The following is a 13,028-nucleotide window of genomic DNA, read 5'->3' as shown; positions in this document are numbered from 1 at the left end:
CAGATTTCTTTTTCCGGTTCTTGTATAAGGTTTTGACTCACAAGGGTTGGGACTGGTTCATCCGAACGAGATCTTGTCCGAGATGCCATGAAGTATATTAAGCAAACTAAAAGAAATTCTGAAAAAAAGAACAAAGAATGAAGGGAGAGATGGTTACCTGAGAATCGCTTGGAGAGTAATGATAACAAGAAGAAATATCTCATCTAATTATAGGCTGAGTATGGGGGTACAAAGTAAATATTGCATTGGAAACGGCACAATGTCACCTCAACCATCGTTTCGTTTTAATTGCCTTGGTTTACGAGATAGACTTTTTAAAATATATCCGTTGGATTGGTATACCGACAGATATATTTGGGGACAATTGTTATGGGTCATTTTCTGTGCGTACATATCTTGACTAATATCCTGCTTTTGGTTTTTTGTTTGTGATCAGGATACTAAATTGGGATACTGGTAATATCCTGGGCGATATCCTGGTGTTAACCTAATAATTCACCTGCAGGTAAGAGGCTACAAGTCACCAACGGTCAGATGGACTTCTTCTCCTCAAGACTCGGGCGTATCTGTTATGTGAGAGACGTTGAACCCGAAAGACCAGGTCTACAACGTTCGAGTGGGAAATATTCGCCGGATCCCGGTTATTAGGATAGTTTCTTGCATTTCTATTACTATAAATAGATGGGGGCGGATCAGATTAAGGCACGCAATCTTGCACACACACTTTCGAACACTTTTGCTCTCTAGCTCACTGCAAACACTATACACAAACACTTGTATTCGAATTACCTTGTAACACCTAGTTGATCCGCACCACATCCTGCACTGTATCCTGATATTTGAAGCAATAGAAGAACTAGGCAGCTGCGATTGTCAGCTCCCGAGGTTTTGTGCCGGCGATCTAGATTGATCAAGGGCTTTCCTCGTACATCCCGTGTCAACCTTTACTTTTTTGCTCATTGTTTGATCATAGATACAACTCTATATTCTGAGCCGTATCCTTAAACTGTTTTTGTAATTAACTTGGCTAATATATTTTTCAACACACATTTCTAGCACACTACCTCACTTAACTAATTTGATCACTTAATTACTTCGGTAATTTTTGACCAAAACAATCCTCAATCCACCCATTACGGGTGTCAGCATATCTATGATCGATGTGTGTGGCAAAGGGTGCTCGGTCAACCAATACTGGCATGGGGTCAGGCATAGGTGCCACGACTGGAACCTCAACAACTGGCGGTGCAATGACTGGAACATCAACAATGGGTGGTGCAACGACGGGGGCATCAACAACGGGTGGTGCAACGACTGGAGCATCAACATGAATAGGGTCGTGCACTGGTAAAGGGTCGAGAGCAAGAACAAGCTCTGGTACTATATCGGGCTCTGGATCGGCGGGAGCAGGCTCATGATCAGCGGGCATGTTAGGAAGCTGATCATCAGGGAGAACAGGAGCCTCAGCAGGCTGCTCCTCGGGGATAAAGTCGACCTCCTGGTCTGGATCGTGATCGTGTGGGAAATCAGGGTCAAACTCGTCCTCAAACTCGACATCCTGATCATCGTCGTGTGCAAAGCCGGGGATGAACCCAAAACCTAGCGGCAGAACGGGCGCCTCAGACATAGCAGAATCGGAGTCGGTGTCTGTGGGGTATCGCTGTAACCCCAGCGCATAAAGGGTAGAGGAAGACACTGACTCAAAAGAGTCTGAACCAGATGAATCAGAAAGAACCTCCATATCAGGAAGCTCAATGACAGGGACAATAGGGTCATCAACTGGAATATCAGCAGGTGGTATGTCGTCATCCGACACATAGTCGAGAGGGAAATCCTCCAAGGGAAATGCAGCGAGGGGGATTGGTGCATGGATCTGAACGAGGGGTAGATCCCCATCAAGAATACCATTAGCATGCTGAACATCGTCTCCGAAATCCGGCAAAGCAAAAGGCTGGAAATCGTCATCATCACTGCTGTCAGTATCAGATGTATAAATCTCGGGATCTGTGGGCATCGGATCATCTGGACCTACTGCTATGGGGTCTAGTGTGCCAGAAACTCCACTCGAAGAAGACATGATGTCTGTAACGCAGCCACACATATGCACATATATTAACATGTAATCAAATAAGCATGTAAGTCACAACAATGTAAGCAAGTAATCATCCTAGTCTTCCCCAGACTATCCCACCCAGTCTCTTAGACTGAACTCCCTAGTCTCCCAGACGAACTCCCTGGCCTCTAAGACCAAACCTTCCCAGCCTCCAAGACTAATTCCCTGGTCTCTAAGACCAACTCCCTGGTATCTAAGACCAAACCTCCCAGTCTTTAAGACTAAATTTTTCCCCAGCCTCTAAGACTGAACCTCCCCAGCCTCTAAGGCTGAACCTCCCCAATCTCTAAGATTGAACCTCTCAGTCTCTAAGACTGAACCTCCCCAGCCTCTAAGGCTGAACTCCCTCAGTCTCTAAGACTGATCCTCCCCAGCCTCTAAGGCTGACCCTCCCTCAGTCTCTAAGATTGAACTCCTCAGTCTCAAGACTGAACCTCCCCAGCCTCTAAGGCTGAACTCCCTCAGTCTCTAAGACAGATCCTCCCCAGCCTCTAAGGCTGAACCTCCCTCCGTCTCTAAGACTGAAATATAACTTTTGAAATGAGTATTTGTGCCTTTTGTTTGTAAAAATGTTTGTATCCTGGATCTGGACGTTTTGTGTATGCAATGTAAAAATGTTTTCGTGAGAGCCCTGATGATCATAGTCTAGACTCGAGAAGGAATCCTAGTTCGCTATGATCGAGGCTCTGATACCAAGCTGTCACACCCTGACTTTTGCGAAGCGTGGTTTATTTGGTGTGACTTCTTAATACCATAGCAACAACCATAACAATGCTATATGATAAAAATACGAGATGTTCATCCATTAATATTGTTTAGAAAAATACCATAACATGCTTGTCTTGAAACATCAACCCAAAATAAGTTACAAATCATGACTTGTTTAAGACAAGTTCATAAGACTCAACAAAAGACTTTAAATAAAACGAGGTTTGGAGACATGTGACCTGTCCAGGAAGGGGTTACACCTCCCAAACCCTACAACCCTGGATGACATCTTTATTTAGTACGCAACTTAACATGCATCATTTGCCAGATCCGATCAATTCCCTGAAATACATGTAGTTTGAAAAATCAACAAAAGTTGAGCGAGTTCATGTGTATGTGAGTATGTATAAACCTTTAAAGTATGCCTTGTATGTATGAAAGTCCCTGGTATGTACCAATAAGGAAAAAAAGATCACCAATGGGTTGCAAAGCCACTGGTATGTGTGAAATGGTGCAAGAAGTACTCAAACCTAGCAAATTTGTACCGGGCTTCCGGCTGGAAGACGTAGTCACCTCTATGGGCCGCCCCGGCCTCATGGGTGTGGGCTCGCTACACCCAAATAGATCTATCACTCATGTCCCTCGGTCCTACGACGAGGATTAATGGCCTTAAGTGTTGTACCCACCACTCACATGATCTAAGTAGTAAACCCTCCTTAAGCTAACCATACCATGTATAAAAATGTCTGTAAAAGTTATAACATGTATTCCACCCCCGAAGTATAAAACTGAAAACAGTTAAGAGAAAAAGGGGGGACATGAACTCACAGTGGTGCGTCTCCTGCTCATAACTCAGACTCTGTCAGCAATACGACGACCTACAATGTACTAATGCCTATTAGACGAACGGGCCGTGCCTTAGCTTAGTATGAGGGTTTTTGAGTTACGTTCTCTTGTGTTTCCCAATATTATTTCAAGTATAATTATTTGCTAAAATAATAGTTATTTTAACTTTAAATTATATTTAGTTTTGGAATAATTATTTAACCAATATTTTGTATTAATACTTCTCAAGTATTTTAATTCCGTATTTCCTTCCCAAGGATGGGGGTATTTATACATTTATTTTGTAGTTTCCGAAATAATATATTTCTAAGTCTCGCTTAAAATATAAACAACTTATTTGTCAAAAACAACGTATTCCAATATATATATATTTTTTCCCAAAAATAATATATTTTCAATTCTTTTACTCCCAAAATAATATTTATAAAGGTATTTTCCGGAGTTGTAAATGTAATGGTGTTTTGATAAGTTATATTATTTTACCTTAAAATAATATAACTAGTTCACAAATCAAACAAATATTCACACAAGCGTTTTAGTATAAATTATATATTTTAAATATATATTTATCCACTTTTATTTACGAAAACCAACCTCCGACACTTTGTTTTTTTGTAACAAAACCTATGGCGATGTTTACTTTCGAAAACAAAGTTAAAACATTTTTGTAAACACTTGTTAGAAAATAATTTCTAAGTGTTGGGGTTTTTAGAAAATTTTGCCATAGTTTCCTTTGTAAATGGAGGCGTCCATGCTAATAAGCATATCATTTTCTTTTCAAAAATCAATCAACAATCAATCTTTAAACATTTTTACATTACCAAGAGCAAAACTATATGCGTTTCATATTATTCATGAACTTGATATATCACAAAAACGCGTAGTAACTTGGTAAAGCGTTTAGTGGCCTTAGTTACCTTCCAAAGTATTCACTTCTTTAAAAATCATTTTCTTAAAAGATTTAAGTGTTTACAACTTTGTAAACAATTTTTACAAAAATTAATCTTTTGAACTCTTCTTGTAAATAAAGTGTTCTTACACTTATTTTACCACTAAAAATGGTGTAAGTGCAAGTAAAGGTCATAATCTTTTTAAAATCGACTCTTGAACTTGGTTTGTTTAGAAAAATCCTTTGTAAACCTCGGATCTACATGATCATCAACTTACTTTGTTTACTTATATTTCAAGAAAATCATTTTCTTTCAAGTTCATGTTTAAACATTGAAGATGATTATTCTATGTAACACATAATCACCTCCTAATCTTGTTAAATCATGGTTTTAATCATTATTTAACAAGTCTCATGCGATGATTAACATCACAATACCAAGAATCAACAAGAAATCAACAATATATTCACAACAACATCATACTACAACATTTCATCATGTTTTCCTTTTTATGTAAGCTTTATGTTTAATCTTTTAGTTCTTGTTCTTAGTGTTCTTGATATAAACAACATACTACAAATTTTTAACCACAAAAAGAGAAGTAACAAGGGTTAACCAAGGAACTTACAACTAGCTCAAAGGCTAGGGAAGATCTCTAGTGAAAAAGATGATGAAAATGGTGTGAGAAAGCAAGTAATGAAGCTCCTTGATGATCCACAAGCTTCAAACTTCACAAAACACCTCCTAACACATGAATGGAGCTTGAAATGGATGGATATGGTGGTGTTAAGGTGGTGGTGGTGGCGGTTGAAATGTGAGCCGAGAAGGAGAGAGGAGAGTGTGAGGGATGGTGTGATCTTGAGAAGATATGGAATGGTATGGTGATCTTACACACCATACTTATAAAGATCTCAAACTAATATTTTGTACAAGAAATCAAGTAAGGATCAAATAAAATATTTAGATAAAATCTTGAGTAAACTGCCATTTTGGTCCCTGTGGTTTGGTCACTTTTGCCATTTTAGTCCAAAACTCAAACCTTTTGCATCTGGGTCCCTGTGGTTTCAGTTTTATTGCCATTTTGGTCTAAAAATGAAATCAGGTCATATTTGTCTTATAAAATCCTGCAATTTTGTCCTTTTCCTCAGGGGCAAATCAGGCTATTTTTGTCTTATAAAATCTGGTATTTATTTATAAAAAAGAAATGACTATTTTGCCCCTGCGGAAAAGGACAAAATAGCAGGATTTTATAAGACAGATATGACCCGATTCTATTTTTGGACCAAAATGGCAATAAATCTGAAACCACAGGGACCCAGATGCAAAAGGTTTGAGTTTTGGACTAAAGTGGCAAAAGTGACCAAACCACAGGGACCAAAATGGCAGTTTACTCTAAAATCTTGGAAGTATGGTGTTAGGAATGGTGGTGATGGCCGATTAGGCCTAGGGGGGAAGGGGTCTAGATGAAACTTATAACTAGTTGGTTAATATTTGTTCAAAACGAAGTATATGGTTACATATGTTAGTTAGTATAGAATTTAGTGGGTGTTAAGGTGTTCGGCGATCATGACTAGCCAAGTAATAATAAAACAATGTATTTGTCAAAATTTTGGTGTTCCGGGTAATGTCTGGTTAGATATTGTTCTGTTAAAGTGCTTAATTATTCCTTATAGTGTCCTTTATGTGTCTTTTGTAACACTTTTAATTCCCGGCAGTTAGGAAAGCATACAGGACTATTCTGCCATATTTTTGGCACATTACTAGCATGTTAAATGCTGAATTTCTGATAAATAATGCAGAATTTTGCATTATTAGTGGGGTTTAGGCACTTCCCGGCACTTTAACTATCACCTAGTGACGCAGTTTTATGGTCCTCACTTCCCTACACTCCATACTAGTGTAGTACCCTGTCTCTGGCCCATACTGGGTCTCAAAACACTGTCTGTCTATTTACTGGCACTGTCAGTATATTTCTGAGTTATCCGCTAACTGTGCTAACTGTGCTTTGTGCATCAAGTTTGTCACTAAAGTTTGTATGTAATGAATGGAGTGACAGTATGAAATGTGATGCATATGTATGTATGATACAGAAATCAGAAAGCAGTTTACGTCATCAGTAGTAATCAAGCACAGTCATTAAGTACGTAATTAAAATTAATTAATTTTACGGATACCTGGTTTAGTGAGAGTTGTCACATAGTTTCTGCTAGTGGTATCTCTATGGATCCTGCTAAGGTGGAGGCAATCACTAAATGGCCTACACCTACCTCAGTCATCGAGGTTCGCTGTTTTCTGGGCCTCGCCGGTTATTATCACAGATTCGTTGAAGGATTTTCGACTATTGCTTTGTCTCTAACACAAGTTTTGAGAAAAGGGGTTAAGTACTCTTGGAATGAGTACCGTGAGAAAAGTTTTCAAGAATTGAAGAAAAGGTTGGTGTCTGCCCCGATTCTCACACTCCCATCAGGTACAGGTGGATATCAAATTTACAGTGATGCCTCGAAGAAGGGTCTTGGATGTGTTTTGATGCAGCATAACAAGGTTATTGCTTATGCCTCACATCAGTTAAAACCGTATGAGGTTAATTATCCGACTCATGATCTTGAGCTTGCCGCAGTTATCTTTGCTCTAAAGATTTGGCGACATTATTTATACGGAGAGACTTGTGATATTTTCACTGACCACAAGAGCTTGAAGTACATCTTTACGCAGAAGGAGTTGAACATGAGGCAGAGACGTTGGCTAGAGTTGCTAAAGGATTATGATGCCAACATTCAGTATCACCCGGGTAAAGCCAACGTTGTGGCCGATGCTCTTAGACAAAAGAGTTCTGGGTCGATTTCTTCTATTCAATTGCAGCCACAAATTCTCGCAGATCTTGATAAGTTGGGTATTGGTATTCATCTTGGTGACACCAATGGTTATCTAGCCAGATTTCAGATAGAGCCTGACTTAATCTCGCGGATCAAGAGTGCCCAACAAGACGATGGAGAACTTTGGGCTATTATTTAGAATTTGGAGGTTGGAAAGCAGTCAGAATTCAGAATTGATGAGAATGGAGTAGTCTGGTGTGGAAAACGGTTATGTGTGCCTAATGATTCCACTCTGCGAAAGTCATTGTTAGCCGAGGCACATAGTTCACCATTCTCTATTCACCCTGGATCTACAAAGATGTATCGGGATCTTCGTCAGCACTTTTAGTGGAGCGCTATGAAAGTGGATGTTGCTAGGTATGTTTGTAGATGTCTCACTTGCCAGCAAGTTAAAACCAAACATCAAAGAGCTGGTGGTTTGCTTCAACCACTAGACATTCCGGTGTGGAAGTGGGATGACATTTCAATGGATTTTGTAACTGGTTTTCCGAAGACGTTTAGAAAGAATGATACCATCTGGGTTGTAGTTGATCGATTGTCTAAGTCTACCCACTTTCTTCCTATTCAGCAAGGTTTCTCTGTTAGTAGATTATCTCAGATCTTTACTCAGGAAATTATCAGACTTCATGGTACTCCAGTCTCTATTGTTTCTGATCATGACCCGCGTTACACTTCTCGTTTCTGGAAGGGGTTGCAGGCCGCATGTGTCACACCCCCAAAATCCACCTGCGGAGTATCATCGCTTGGGAGCGTGACTGACCAGGATCAAGCCACCAATCATATAGAACAATATATATAGTAAAAGTATTTGCCATTAAACCAAGCCAAATCCATATGAAAGGTGTTCCAAAACATAAGTAAGTTATCACTGTTTAGCGGAAGCCTATAAATAAAACCCATCATAATAAAGTATCAAATGTCATAAGTGTTTAACAAGACAATCACGATCCAAGCCCACAACGACCAGCTCCCCCCTTTGCAAGCTCCATGTACCTAACGACCTGCAAGGCATGTAACAGAGGATCAACAACTAGTTGAGCGAGTTCACAGAAAGTAAGTGCGTAATAGTAAGTTCGTTGGTAACATGTGGTTCTACTGGGCCGATAGTACGTTCTATTGGTGGGGGCTTCCTATGTTGTATAACCACTAGACTATTCGTAACCATAAGTGTTCTACATATCCCGAGAACAGTAATACGTACAAGTTTACGTAGGTTTTACGTAAGTATCCTTCACAACCGAGGATAGGGGTACGCGGGGGTTTACGTAGGTTTTACGTAAGTGCCTGACACAACCGAGGCAGTAGTGAGTATAAGTTCACGTAGGTTTTACGTGAGTGTCCTTCGCAACCTGAGGACAGTGAGTAGCATAAGTATACGTAGGTTTTACGTATGTGTCCTGCACAACCGAGGACGATGGTATGGTAGTCTAGTAACAGTGTATGTACGAATCTAGTCAATCTCATTCCTTCAATCCCATTCCCAAGCCCTTGGGAATCCCATGCCTTAGTAAGAGTGTGAACTCACCTTGATTTGCTCGGTATGTTATTGCTTCTAGGGTTAATTAAATGTCTAAGTCCGTTACACACGACCTAGGATACATTGCACATGATTCATTCAATTAGGGTTTACAAATCCTTGATATTCAAGCAACTATGTTTTGTGTGTTTATTGTGTACATGATGATATCACATAGAATGTTCACACATGCAGGATCATACAGTTGCATTCAATATCATACAATCATATACATAGAATCATACATCACGTAAGCAGTCAATCATATTCACAATTCATGCGTCGCGTCTCTGATTTCACGGTTTAATCTTACGTGGATATTAATCTAGTTGCCACTGTTAACATACTTAATACATTTAGCAGTGTTAATAACTTCACAAGTTTAACGGAGTTGGTGGCTTACCAAGTGACATACAAATATTGACAGATTCAACATTATATAAAACACATATCAAGGCCTCATATTAAACACACACAAAATCAGACAGGGCCTTGTCCTTCTTAAAAGTTCGTACAAGTGTGTGTGTGGGGGGGGTTTCCCTGTTCAAAAGTCGGACAGGAAGTGTGGGGATTAAAAGTCGGATATGGGGGGTTTGGGGTTGAAATTCGGACAATGGGGATGTGGGGGTTAAAAGTCGGACCAAGGGGATTGGCTTGAAACTCGGACCATACCACCTCCTTAAGAAACTCGGACCTTCTAATCTCCTAACATAAAGGTCGGACAACACAAAGTTCCAAAAAGCTCGGACCAAACAACCCCTTAAAAGGTCGGACAACACCATGGAGTTTAAAACTCGGACCCTCATTCTTTTACAAAAGTCGGACTAGGGTGACACCCCCTAAAACTCGGACTCACATGCATTTAATAAAGGTCGGACCCCCTTCTAGGGTTAAAGGTCGGACTCTTGCACACTTATGAAACTCGGACATCTTGATATATGCATAAACATCAGACTACATCACATACAATTAAAGGTCGGACATGTTTCAATTGCAAAAACTCGGATACAAAGTTTTACAAAGGTAGGACATCATATTTTGTATGCAAAACTCGGACAATTCACATTCAATAAAACTCTGACTAACAAAAAGTCATACGTTCTTTGCAATTGAAGCAGTTACGTTTTCTATGTTCAAGCAACCCTAATTTCATTCACAAGCGATGCAGTAAATCAAATCAACGATCAGTATCTTAACAAAATAGTCACCTAACGATCAACAATGATTACGCAACAGAACATTAACTATTTCACAATAATCAAACATCAATCAATCACAGAACTATCATATGTAGAATTAGGGTTTCTATGAATCACACAATCAAGAACTGATAATAATCAAGCAATCAATTAGGGTTTACAAGTATTACAATAATCAATAAACAATTACCTTGAATGATTCTAGAGAAAATGTGGAATCAAAGTGCTGAAAGTCTTGTGCCAATGATGATGGTGATGATGATTGCCAGAGAAAGTGAAAGTACGTGCTTGGATTTTTGTGATATGATTAGTGAAAAGAGATTAGGGTTAAGTATAATTTAATTTTCACTAATTACTCCATACACCCTGAATTACTATATCTTACACAAGCACACCATCTCACAACCATTTCACAGTTTCACCACCAAGTTTATGCATTTAACAAATTTATCACAATTAACACATAACCATGCACAATCCCGCAATACACTTCATTGTATCCAAAACGTTACAGTCTCACAGCAACTAATTGTGCAAATAAACAACTAAACAATACATGAACGTGCAATAAATGCGAAATAGGAATCTTGGAAATTCGAGTTGTCACATTATCCCCAACTTGAAAGAAATTTCGTCCCGAAATTTAGCATGCGGTTACTGAGGAAGCTAGGTGAGTTGTATCGTTTACTGATTTTCCTGGGGTGTCACATCATCCCCCCGTTGATTTGGAATTTCGTCCCGAAATTCCGCAATAGTAGCTTCAGTCTCAGTAGTGGTTGCATTGGTTCCGAATAACTGGGGGTACTTTTCTGTCATCTGATCTTCGCGTTCCCAGGTGTACTCTAGGCCACGTTTGGAGTTCCAACGAACTCGAACAAGAGGGATTCTCTTGTGCTTGAGGACCTTAACATCCCGGTCCGTGATTTCTATAGGTTCCTCGACGAAGTGCAACTGCGCGTCGATAGTGAGTTCTTTTAATGGAATTATGAGGGTCTCATCTGACAGACACTTCTTCAGATTCGACACGTGAAATACGTTGTGAACTGCACCGAGTTCAGTTGGTAGGTTTAGTCTGTAGGCTACCTTGCCTATTCTTTCAGTGATTTCGAATGGTCCAACGTACCGTGGATTGAGCTTGCCTCGTTTACCAAAACGAACCACACCCTTCCAGGGTGAGACTTTAAGTAAAACCCGGTCCCCGACCTGAAATTCCAATGGCTTCCTACGCTTATCCGCGTAGCTTTTCTGGCGATCACGAGCTGCCGCCATGCGTTGTCGTATCTGTGCTATTCGTTCAGTAGCGTCAACTACCATTTCTGGACCTGTAATCTGACTATCCCCCACCTCTGCCCAACAGAGAGGTGACCGGCATTTACCTCCGTACAATGCCTCGAATGGAGCGGCTTGAATGCTGGTGTGGTAACTGTTATTGTACGAAAACTCCACTAACGGGAGATGCTTTTCCCAGCTGTTGCCGAAATCGATAACACACGCCCGAAGCATGTCTTCTAGGGTTTGAATCGTGCGCTCAGACTGCCCATCCGTCTGAAGGTGATAAGCTGTGCTCATGTCTAAACGAGAGCCAAAAGCTTTGTGCATCGCTTGCCATAGTTCTGAGGTGAATCGTGCATCCCGATCCGAAATAATGGAGGTGGGCACCCCGTGCCTCGAAACAACTTCTTTAAGATAAACGTCTGCGAGGGTGGAGAACTTATCCGTTTCCTTAATAGCCAGGAAGTGTGCAGACTTGGTAAGTCGATCCACGATCACCCATATAGTATCATTCCCACGCTGAGATCTAGGTAGGCCAGTAACGAAATCCATGGAAATTTCTTCCCATTTCCACTGTGGTATCCTGGGTTGTTGCAGTAGGCCTGAGGGGTTCTGGTACTCTGTCTTGACTCTCGCACAAGTCAAACATTTTCCGATGTACGTTGCGATGAGGGCTTTCATGCTAGGCCACCAGTAAGTAGTTCTGAGATCGTGGTACATTTTATCCGAACCTGGATGTACCGAGTAGCGAGACTTATGAGCTTCATCCATCACAAGTTCTCGTAAACCGCCGTATAGTGGGACCCAAATGCGTCCTGTTACATAGTAGGCGCCGTCTTCCTTTTGTTCTAATCGTTGCCTTGAGCCGCGCAAGGCTTCAGCCCTGACGTTTTCTGGTTTCAATGCTTCCACCTGAGCATCTAGTATCTGTGCAGGAAGTTCAGACTGAATAGTGAGCTGCAAAGCTCGTACACGCCTAGGTAAGGTGTCTTTTCGACTGAGAGCGTCAGCCACAACATTGGCTTTGCCTGGATGGTACTTGATGGCGCATTCATAATCATTAAGTAACTCGACCCATCGTCGTTGACGCATGTTCAATTCCTTCTGCTTGAAGATATGCTCGAGACTCCTGTGATCGGTGTAAATTGTGCACTTGGTACCGTACAGGTAGTGTCGCCATATCTTGAGCGCGAAAACAACAGCTCCCAGCTCTAAAACGTGCGTCGTGTAGTTCCGTTCATGAACTTTGAGTTGACGAGAAGCGTAGGAAATAACTTTATCCCGTTGCATCAATACACAACCAAGCCCCTGTATCGATGCGTCACAATAGACCACAAAATCATCCGTGCCCTCTGGCAATGAGAGAATAGGTGCGCTGCATAGTCTATCCTTCAGGTACTGAAAAGCCGTTTCTTGTGTATTACCCCATCGATAGGTAACACCTTTCTGTGTCAACATTGTAAGAGGCTGTGCGATCTTGGAGAAGTCTTTAATGAATCGCCTGTAATACCCCGCCAAACCCAAGAATTGGCGTATTTCCGTTGGTGTACGCGGTGCAGGCCAGTTCCGTATCGAATCTACCTTGGATGGATTGACATGAATCCCATCCCT

This window comes from Helianthus annuus, chromosome 9, assembly GCF_002127325.2.
Source record: "Helianthus annuus cultivar XRQ/B chromosome 9, HanXRQr2.0-SUNRISE, whole genome shotgun sequence".
NCBI lineage: Eukaryota > Viridiplantae > Streptophyta > Magnoliopsida > Asterales > Asteraceae > Helianthus > Helianthus annuus.
This window is presented reverse-complemented; position numbering follows the sequence as displayed.